Below are 11,636 nucleotides of genomic sequence, written 5' to 3'. Positions count from 1 at the left end.
AGATTGTCCTTTTATGGTAGAAACCATATTTCAGAACATTACAGAGAATCCTTGAGAAGGACTTGCTTATGGTTATCTGAGCCACTGCAAGCTGTGGTGCTGTGGAAGGGGCATGAATCAAATTGGAGTGTGTAGTCATATTCTGAAATTCAACAGTCTGAACACAAACCATTCTCACTGTCTCCTTGTGCAAACCATTGCTCCTTCCCAGGTCCCCCATTCCTCCCAGTCACCTGGCCTGGAATCCTCTGTGTTATCTATGATCTTCATCTTCTGCATACAGTGGTCAAGCCTTATGCATTCTTTATCTTAATTCTCTCATTTACGATAAAAATCCCCAAAGTTAGGGGTACAATGAGATGGCACCCCATCTCATTCTTCAGAAAATGAATTAGAGACAACTTCTTTTATTAATTTTCATAATTAAGAATTCATCAAAATAATTTGTAATTTATTAAGCACCCATCTGTATATATCACAATATTACTTTCATGAAATCCTCTACCAGTGAACAACTTCTCTGGACACAGTCTTTCCCCTGACTCTTTCCTAAATCTTTCCTAGGAATCAGTTCTTCCAGAAAGCCAACTGAGTTAACTTGGATTGCAAAGATAAAAACTTTCAGAGTGGTTTGCCCTCAAAGTGACCAATACGTTCTTTGGTGGATAAAATGAAGGGATTGGACTAGTAGATGATTTGCTAAGGTCTTTCCAAAAATGCAGTTCTTTGACTCTAGGAGATGTTAAACTGCAACTATTGGAAGTGTCCAGGAGGAAAGAAACATAAAGAATCAATTGTGTTGGAAAAGGAAAATGACACTCTAAGTAAGAGCTTTCAGAGAACGTTTAACCTTTCTAAGATATCAAATCTCAGCCAACAGCTAAGACACGTCTGATCTTCCTCTGTAGCCACATCTTCCACCACCTTGTGTATCTCCTACCACTTCACGGTTAGTTACTCCGGGGCACTCACAGTTCCCACAATGCCATGCCTTATCCCACATGCTACCTCCTCCTCTTCCTCCTAGACCTTCCCCTTTCCTCTCCCAGAAGCCTCTTTCTCATTCTTCGTACCACAGCGTTGAGTACTCAGCACACTCAGGCAGACAGAGCTACCAGCTCTCTCCTCAGTGCCACCTTGGCACCGACTGCTGATTGAAAGCTTACTGTAACATCCTGTAAATATTAAACTCTTAATTATGATGTATGTCAAAGATACAGAAAAAGATAGTGAATACTATACTATTCACGTGTGCATTATTGAGTTTTTAAAATGTGAACATTGTGTTCTAGGCTTTAAAAATATAAAGGGTTAAAAATTACAGGTATAGCCAAAGACCGTCAATCTTCCCTTTTCCCACCCTCTTTCCCAGAGGCAACTACTATCCTGAAGTTGATGTTTGTGTATCCCATCTATTTTTATATTTTTCCATATGTGATACATTTGCAAGCATTATGTAATATTGCTTTGTGGGTTCAAATATACATAAGGGGTATCACATTTCAAGAATCATTTTGTAATATTCTCTCTTTAATTCAACATTATGTTTTAGGATTACTGCATGTGGATTCATGTAAATGTAGTCCATTCATATTTCCTGCTGTATTAGTATTCCAATATAGGATTATATCACAATTTATTTATGAATTCCTTCATGGAAGATTATTTAGCTGGTATCTAAGTTTTTGGCAATTGCAAACAATCCTCCAGTGGGCATCCTGATGAAGTTCTCTTTTGTGCTCTTTTTTTTTTTTTTTTTTGGCTACATTGGGTCTTTGTTGCTGAGCGCGGGCTTTCTCTAGTTGTGGTGAGCAGGGGCTACTCTTCATTGCGGTGGGTGGGCTTTTCATTGCGGTGGCTTCTCTTGTTGCGGAGCACGGGCTCTAGGCGCGCGGGCTTCAGTAGTTGCAGCAGGTGGGCCCTAGAGTGCGTGGGCTCATTAGTTGCAGTGCGTGGGCTCCAGGGTGCGTGGGCTTCAGTAGTTGTGGCGCCCGGGCTCAGTTGTTGTGGCTCTCAGGCTCTAGAGCGCAGGCTCAGTAGTTGTGGCACACGGGCTTAGTTGCTCCGTGGCATGTGAGATCTTCCCGGACCAGGCCTTGAACCCGTGTCCCCTGCATTGGCAGGCGGATTCTTAACCACTGCACCATCAGGGAAGTCCTTGTGCTCTTCTTATGCAATAGTTTCTCTAAGGAATATAACTAGAATTGGAAGAGCTGTGTCATAGGATATGCACACCTCTAGCTCAACTAGACATTGACAGATAGCTATCAAGGTGATTGTAACAATGACCATCTCATCAATAGCATATGAAAGTTTCCATTTCCATGTCATTGTCACTTGGTATTACCAATATTTTAAATTTTCAGTATGCTGAGTATGATTTAATCTCTATATCCTGATTACCTGTTACGTATTCACATTTCTTGTTCTGCAAATTGCTTGCTCATATTTTTGTCCATTTTGATCAGTTGTTTATGTTTTGTTCTGTTTTCGGACTTTTAAAGAAATTCTTTCCTGTGATGAGGTTATATACATTTGTCACCTATGTTCTGTTTTAAAATTCATATTATTTGGGCTTTCTGCTTGTCTTTGCACCTCTTGGTCTCTGATTGATAGAGTTTTCTTTATTCCTCTTCGCCCTTCCTTTGGTTTGGAAGTTATATGTTTTATTTCTATTTTCTTTGTAGTAACCATTAAATATTTAACATATTCTGGCCTTACCTATCAGGCCAATATATCCTGAATAACCCCAGAATGCTTGAATCCAATCACCCCTCTCCAACTTCCATGTTATTATAGCCTTGATCTTACTTGTTTGTAATCCCCCTTATTTAAAAAACATTCCAACATTCCAGCACTTTTGTTTTTGTTTCACTTTTACAAACATACTTGTCAACTTCATATCTGCTTCTTGAATTCCACTCTTTCTTTGTTGGTTCAATTTCTTTCTTTCTGAATAATATGTGATTAGTTTGTTTACTGAAGGTCTATGAATAGTAAACTCAGGGTCTGTCTGAAAACATCTTTAGCTCAGCATCAATCTTATATAACTGAATTATAATTATCCAAGAAGTGTATGTAAATAGCTTAAAATTTTTAATACTGCTAAATGTAGTAGTCTCACTTCCCCAGAAATAACAATTTTCAACTTTTGGGGGAGAATTATTCCTTACGGTATTTACCTCCATGGTTTTAAATAGTGTGTTTATAATACTCTCTTAATTCACTAATTTATAATATTTTTTATCAATGATCTATTATGGTAGACATCAATTAAGTGCTAACAATTTATCTCAAAAGTACAAAGCCAGGGCTATAAGAGTGATAAAAGGGAGGAGTAAAGCAAAGAAGGATGGGAAGTGATGTTAAATAATGCATTGCTGCACTGGTTACTGCTTCACAATGAGCCAAAAGGAGACAATGCAGGTGGATCCCAGGTGAGTATGGGGAAATGGGACTTTGGAGCAGTTCATTGGGAAGAAGATGCCTGGTTCCCTCCTTGACCCTAATTCCCATCTCTTAACTTTACTCTGCATGAGTTTTCTCATCTGTAAAATTGGGGCTAGTAACAGTACCTACCCCAGAGGGTCATTATGAAGCTTGAATGAATTATTAATTATTAGAGAAGCAATGTGAACAGAGCCTGGTATACAGTAAGGACTTAACAACAGTTAGGTACACTTATTATTATTATTTTCCAGGTCTCTTAATACATCATATTTTTCTTCTTATTGCTCTAGGTTTCCTTCTGAGTGATTTCCTCAGATCCTTCAGTTTACTAATTCTCTCTTTGGCTGCGTCCACTCTGCTATTTAATCCAAACACTTCATGCTTAATTTCAAAGACTATATTGTTTATTCATTTCTAGATGTATTTTTTTCCTTTTCTAGTCTGTCTTTTGTTTGCTTGTTTTTTCCTAGGGGTCTATTCTTTCATGATGACTTCTATTACCTCTTTAATTTTCCTATTGTAAGTAACTACATTTTACAATAACCTTTAGAAATAGATTTTTCTCCTATTTCTAGCTCTTCCTTTGTTGTATCTGCTGACTCTCCTTATTGTGGTCTATTTCTTCATGTGATTTGGAATTTGTCATTGTGAATTTATGCTCAACAGGATGGTTTTTAACTCCCTATAGAGTAATTTTTCATTTGCTTCTATCAGTATCCCAGTGATTCCAATGGCCCAGGACAAAAAGTTATGTTCACTTTTGGTGCTGGGGTTCCCAAATCCTATCAGCAGGATATACTTGAATACCATATAAAGGGTGGCACAGGCTTGCAGTTTGAATTTCTCCCAGGGGCCTTACTGCCTCTACTCACATTCCCAGAGCTTAAAGTTCCTCACTACCTCCCTGCCCTTACAGACAGTTTTCTTGTCTTCATTTTCCTATTTCCTGGTTTAAGTATGGGCAGACCCTTGAGGAAACTTCCCTGAAACAGGGTCTTATCTCATGGCCTCAAGCAAGGCCAAGGACACTTCTCCTGTCCCCGAATTGGGCACTGAAACTCCAGCCCTCAGTGTCTAGGGTGTACATGCAGGCCAGGCACCCCAGTGGAACATCAGTTCAGCCAGCTGTGCTGCTAAAAGTCCTTCTAGTTGAGTCTCTACATGTTTGTCTCCCTCACTGGTCAATAAGCATCTCTAAGGCAAGGACCACATTTTATTACCCATCCTTTGGCTCTGCTCTGCTCTTGTAGCTTCTAGCATAGTCCTGGCACTTTGTAAACAGAAGCTTGGTAAATATTAGATGGATGAATGAGTGAATGAATGCATGAATGAATGGCTTTAATTTAGGTGACTTTGACATCTACGTAAAAGTTTCCTACAACTTGTCACTTGCAGCACAAGGTAGAATATTTCCAAGACACAGATAAGAGATGTGTCTGAGAATTCAGAGAACTGGAAAAAGACACTTGGAGACGTATGTGATACCTGATTGTTCTGACCGGGTCTTCAACTAATTTTCTTCCTCACTGTTCAAACCATTGTTGAAATTAAATAATTAAAACTGTATTAAAACCCAAGAATAGCACCCAGGTGCTATATATATCTTCTGGCTACCTAGTTATGCAGTACACTGAAATGAGGCAAGAAGCTTTTTGGCGATTTAATTAACATCTTTCCAGATCTTCAATTTCTTAAAAATACCAGGGTGCTTCATTTTCAAATTGCTTACAGTGCAAGAGGAAGGCACTCTGATTTGTCCTTCAACATCTATCATCGGGGATTGGGGCGGGGAATTGGAGGAGGGAGAAAGAGGGAAGAAAAGCCTTGTCCTTTATTAACCTAGAACACGCCCTTTTCTTGAACTTTAAGTTAGTTGTTTACCTTTTGAACATGGTAAATAACAATGCATGTGTTGTCAGTGAATTTTGGATGTGAAAAAAATAGCAATACTAATCGCTACTGAAAGACCTTTAATGATAGTAACACACACACACCAGAACATAGTTATGTCAATGCCACAACTGAGAAAGGCCATGTATTCTGATGTGAAATTTGTAAGGTTTATCACGTTAGTACTTGATATTTTCATTATCTGAGCTCCTTGGCTCAGATATGATAGTTTAATCTAATCAAACTAAGTCCATTTCCTTCTCGGGCTCACCATAGTGTGCTGGCCACTTTGGATAATGTGCCTTGTCATCCAAGTCTCGGATTATTCCTCCGAGGCTGGCCAGCTCCATACAGCAACACAATGCTGATGAAGCAGTTTGAGTTCTTTAGTTATAGTTGTTTTTTTGTTTTTGTTTTTTTTTAGAGGAAGAAAAAGATGTACAAACAGGACTGTGTCAGAGAATAAACCGAAGAGCTGAACAGAATATTTTTAATGAAATCAGAGAAATGGCAAAAGCCAACTTTCCTGTATTGCTGGCCTCTTCAGAAAGCATTCTATTGGACAAGTATTTTCGTCATAATGGAACGAGCTGTTGTAATTACTGAGCATTGACTTATTGGTCAGCTCTGTAAGTGGAAAATTTTCCCATGTGGGGCAAGCCTGTGGAGACGCATGCTACTGCTTTGCAAACCACAGCCATCCCTAGAGCATGCACGGTCCTTGCCTATAGAAACTATTTGAGTCACTCCAAATCAGCACTTTAGCACTGATCTCACCTGATTTACAAAAGAAATAGCTGGCAAGTGGGAGGAATCTGCTAGGCAGGCCACCCTTCTGGAACAAGGGACAGGCCACAGGGCCCACCACCCACCCATAAGTGGGAGTTCTGAGCTCCTTGGGACATCTGGTCAACCTCACATGCCAGGCATGGGGTGGCACAGAGTTTGAGGGTTGGAGAATATCCCAAAAAGGAGAAACAGGCATCCAAGGTCCACATGGGTTCTGGTCCAGGTCCAGGGCTCCCCACTCAGATACCCCTCCAGTCCCAGGTGCCTAATGAGGTCTTAGAAAATGTCAAGAAAAATGCTCCAAAGTGGGGGTCGATGGGGTAGGGGACTGAAGGGATTATCCTAGGATGGAGGGCCTGAGTCAGGCACCCGGAATTATATTGCTGTAAACAGCCCACAGTCTTAATATCCTATCTAGCTGGTCTCCTGGATATTGGTATGACCTGCAGCTCAGAGGTCATCTCCTGGATGAGACTTTCTTGCCCATGTGGACAGTTATTCATTCTTCCCTCTGTGCCTCAGCTCTCACCTGGCTTTGTGAATATGTGGTTCTCTCTTCCTCTCCCCTTGTAGGCTTGGAGACTCTATGGAGAATAATTACATATTGTGTTTCTTTATATCTCCAGTGCCTGGATGCCTGGAATAGCAGTGATGTTTGGAAAATGAACGAACGGTTTGTCCACCTGGTAGTCACCTCATGTAGTAGTATTCCATATGCTGATGGCTAATTACCATGTATAGGACACAAAGCTCTATGGCAGGCACTGTGATGCCGTGTTAAATATTCATACTGAGTGGTTAAAAACACGAGTTTCCTTTTAAGCCTTTATTGCAGCAGCAGGTTGAGCAAGAAGCACACTGTTCTAGGGGATCAATATCTCTTAGTGGGTTGTGTGAAGTTCAAACATGTATATGGGAGCTTTCCATTCTAGTCACACTGATTGTGTCTTGCATTTGAACCCTGCTTTCACATCCATCATCTCTCTGATCCTCTCAAAACCCTGTGAGATGGGTAGGCTCTTTTATTTTATAGCAAAAGAAAGCAAGACAGACTGGTTAATTGATGCATCCCTGGTCCCCAAAATTTCGAACATGACCCTCTTGGCCAACTTAGATTTTTTCCCACTATACATTTGCTGTCCTGATGTTGGCCAAATCGTTTAACCTCTCCTCAATCTTTTTATTTTTATTTATTTATTTTTTGGTTTTGTTTTTTGGGGTTTTTTTTTGGTTTTAATTTAATTTTATTTATTTATTTTTATACAGCAGGTTCTTATTAGTTATCTATTTTATACATATTAGTGTATACACGTCAATCCCAATCGCCCAATTCATCCCATCACCACCCCCCACCCCGTCATCAATCTTTTTAGATTTCTTGTCTAAAAAGAGGGAAAATGTACTCTACACAGTGAGAACGTAAGATCAACGAATTAAAAGGATACATAAATACTTTGCAGATATTATCATTATGTATCTTGGTGGTAGTTTTCCACAACTGTCTCATGGACATGTCATTTACATGCATTCATAATACATCACCCCCATCAGCACTGTTGCAATTTCGTAGCTGAGGATTGAAGGGGAACCTTCTGCTTCAAGACTTCATTATGAATATTTAACAAGGCATCCAAGCACTTTTCACACCCTTTTGCTACCTACCCATGGCAGCTGGTTATCTGTGTGATGTGACTTTGTGGCACAAAATACTTTGAGATGATTTCTAGGTCATCTACAACAATCAGTCTGGATGAAGACTATTTAATTTGTAATCATTTACAATAATCCCTCCATCTTTTAAGAAGCTCTGAAGGAAAAGGTGCCTTTATTCCCTGTGTCTTTTGCCCACAAATATGCACTGCAAATTGGAGCCCAAACCATTTAATTTCCAATATTATTCACATTAATTACCTTTGTTGGCTGTCACATGGTATGTATAAGATTAGAGTTGGAGATATGCCCTATTATCAGATAGGTTTGCACTTTCCCATGGTCATAGGCTAAGTGACCCTTTTATAAATGCCCCACCATGGGCCACCAAGGGAGTGGTTAATCCAATCCAGCACAATTACTGAAAACATCCACGACATTCAGGCCCACATGATGGGGATGGGTGTTGCCCCTTTCACATGACTGGGATACTATGGCAATTTATAGTAATCTTCAGGACTCTAGAATTCTGTTCTACAGTGGAGGCACCACGAGCTCTTTGCTCTCATTCGATCTCTAGCTAATCTTCATCCATTCAACTGATTTTTAATTGTATAATGTGCTACCTCTGCTGCTCCATTCCTACTGCTGCCACTGTCATCACCCACATGGAGATTATTAGTGCTTCTCCCACCCCATCTCCTGGAACACTGCTGCCGAATGAGCCCTATTTGTTCAAGAACTATTTTTATCCCATCATTCTCCTGCTCGAAAATCTCCCCTGGCTTACACAATCAAGTCCAAAACCTCTCTTCTGGAACTAGAAGCTGTCTTAATCTGCCATGATTTCACCTATGCAGCCCAGATCTCATTATTTCCAAACAGAAACATTTGTTCTCATCACTTTGCTTTTGCTCACACTTCGCTTCTGCCTAAAATATCCTCTTCCCTGTTTTTAACCTCTATCTAAACGTCACAAATCATTTCAAGATGAGCTCTGATTCCATGTCTTTCCATAAAGCCTATCATTCACATTCTGGTCTGCAATGCTATTTTCTTTTCTGACCCATAGCATATGTTGATATAACACATTTTGGAGCTGAACAAAATACTGTTTTGAATTGTTCTCCGTATGTTTCAGTTGGTAACTTACTCTTCTGTAAAAAGGCCTTTCTCATTTCTTATTTCCCTATAGAATAAAATCCAAGTCTTTAGGATTCTGGATCCTTCTTAACCCAGTCACAATAGATCACTGACTGTGAGCTAATATTCCAAACTACATTTCTTTTAAAATCATATATATAGACTTTTTCTGATTGTGAATACAGTACATTCTTGTTGTAGAAAATATGTAAAGGATAGTCTTATATAAAGAAGTAGGAAAAACCTACCCCTCTGAGGCAGCCCCGTTTAGCATCTTGGTAGGTGTCCTTCACATGTGTCTCCCACCACCACTTTCACATCCTTTGGCCTTTACTCACATCGTTCCCTCTGAATGTTATGGTGCTGCTAGGTCCTCTCAAATGAGCATGACGCAAGAGCTGTCCAAATACCACCTCACCTGTGAAGCTCTCCTTAAACCCTATCCTCACAGGTAAGACTAATCCTGCTCCCCAACCCCAGTCTTCCATGGGTTTCTAATATACTGGCATCACATTGTTCAGGTCAAAGTGACTTGGCAGTTACTTGAACCCCATCAAACTGTTTGCATCCCCAGAATTCATTTTCCTACATCTATTTGGCCTCTCTTTTTTTTTTTTTGCCCCAAATCTCAGTAAGCCTCTTTTCTTGACTGTCTTTGGAAGGAGATGAAATGTTTGCATATTGACTTTCAATATGATCACTACTTTTGATTTTGTCATCTCACAGACACTAACCAGTTTATACCTTTCATTTATAGAATATTAGATAAAACTAGTTTCTACATATGTTTGCACATATCTGTATCTCCATGGAGGTGAATAGTATATTGAAAGATACTCTTTTTTGGAACACCAGGGGGGAACAGAAGTGAGCAATGATATATGTTCCTAAGGTTAGAATTGTGAATTTACATTCAGGCCTGACATGGCATGTTTCTACAATCTACCCTCTTCTCTCCATTACCACCATCCATGCCCTTTGGCCATTCCAACCCAACCTAGACTAAATTTTTAGGTGTTAACTTATCTCATACCCCAGCCTCCTCAAATACCCGCAATGCCTGTGCATTTACCTAAAGGACCATAGCTCTTGATGATACGGCCCCAAACTGTTTATGTTTTTAATCTAAATTCTAAATACATCTCCTTAGAAATCCTATACTCTACTTAACAGTAGTCTACGTTCCAGTCCACACCACGCACTTTCAAGTCTCCAGTTTTACTTCTGTAATTTCCTCTGCCTGGGATGCGCTTCCTACCCACTACTTCTCCATGTATCCAAATTTTTCATAACCATCAAGACCCCATTATGCCATCTCCTTTTTGAATTAAAAAAATTACAAACATATTTTGCCTTTATTTAGCATTTCCTTCATCCTGCCTTGTATTAGTTAGCTGGTGACATATTTGTCTCCCCTACTTGTTCATAATCTTTTTGAGAGTGGAAACTAGGCTTTCTTTCTTTCTATTCAGTGCTTAAAACAGTTCCTTGCAGCAAGCACTAAATTAATTTGTATTGATTTGAATCCACAAACTCAGAATATTACATAGGAAAAAACCCAATGCACTGGAAATCTTGGGGCATGGGTTTTGTTCTCAGCTTCACTAGTAAGTGTCTGCTTTGATTGTGGGATCTTGGGACATCACTTTCTTCACTTGTAAAAATCAAGAAATTGGTCTTCATTATCTTTAGGGGCTCCTAGCTTTAATGATCAAAGAAGAAATTTAAAACTCTCTCATTTACCTTGAATATAAGATCTTTACTTGCACACTTATTGTGAATATACACCTCATTTGTTGCAGCTACAAAGGAAGAACTTCTTTTGAAGGTCAAGAATTGATGCACTGGACAGACGAGAAAATAGAGGCTCTAATAGCGGTAAAATCTGGAGTTTGGACCCAAGTTGGTTGATTTCAAGTCTAGTGTTTTTTTATGCAGGTAAACTATCCCTTGAGAGCAAACCTAGAAAGGGAGCTTTAGATAGGTTAATCTTTACAATAAGTAAATAGCTGACAGGCAGTAGAAAAGTCATCATTCATGTCCCAGAGGAAAGAACTAAAAATAGATTTAAGCAGTGGTTGAAAAAGTTGTGTTGGGGAATGAAATTTGGGCCGTTCCAGGTGGAAGAATATAAGGTGCATGGTGTTGCAAAAGCAGCAGCACATAGCAAGAAGAGGCTGGATTATTCAGGATAAGTTGCACGACGAAAAGGTTTAAGAACTGGGATGTTGGGACTAACACGTACACACTACTATACATAAAACAGATAACCAACAAGGACCTACTGTATAGCACAGGGAACTCTACTCAATATTTTGTAATAACCTGCAAGGGGAAAGAATATGAAAAAAAAAATAGATAGATGTGTATGTATAACTGAATCACTCTGTTATACACCTGAAACTAACACAACATTGTAAATCAACTATACTTCAATTAAGAAAAGAAAAAAAAAAAAAAGAATAGGGATGTTGGGACCCGCCACTTAGATGAAATGTGACTTTACAGTTTACTCAATTTCAAGTCAATATGCTATCGTTTAATCTCCTTCCAAAGACAATCAGGAAAAGAGGCCTATTGAGATTTGGAAAGAAAGAAGAGAGGCCAAATAGATGTAGGAACATGAATTCCGGGGATGCAAACAATTTGATGCGGGTCAAGTAACTGCTAAATTTTTCTGACCTGAACAAGACCCTGGGGATAAAACACAAAGG

At 39.4% G+C, this 11,636-nt stretch overlaps 1 protein-coding gene across 3 annotated transcripts in view; it reads right to left on the bottom strand.

Annotated features, from left to right (window-relative positions):
* PHACTR1 (phosphatase and actin regulator 1) overlaps positions 1-11,636 on the bottom strand; it is a 545,181-nt gene that overhangs the window by 253,304 nt on the left and 280,241 nt on the right. The window lies entirely within an intron of this gene.

The sequence above is a fragment of the Balaenoptera physalus genome (assembly GCF_965194825.1).
Source record: "Balaenoptera physalus genome assembly, chromosome: 11".
NCBI lineage: Eukaryota > Metazoa > Chordata > Mammalia > Artiodactyla > Balaenopteridae > Balaenoptera > Balaenoptera physalus.
This window is presented reverse-complemented; position numbering and strand designations above follow the sequence as displayed.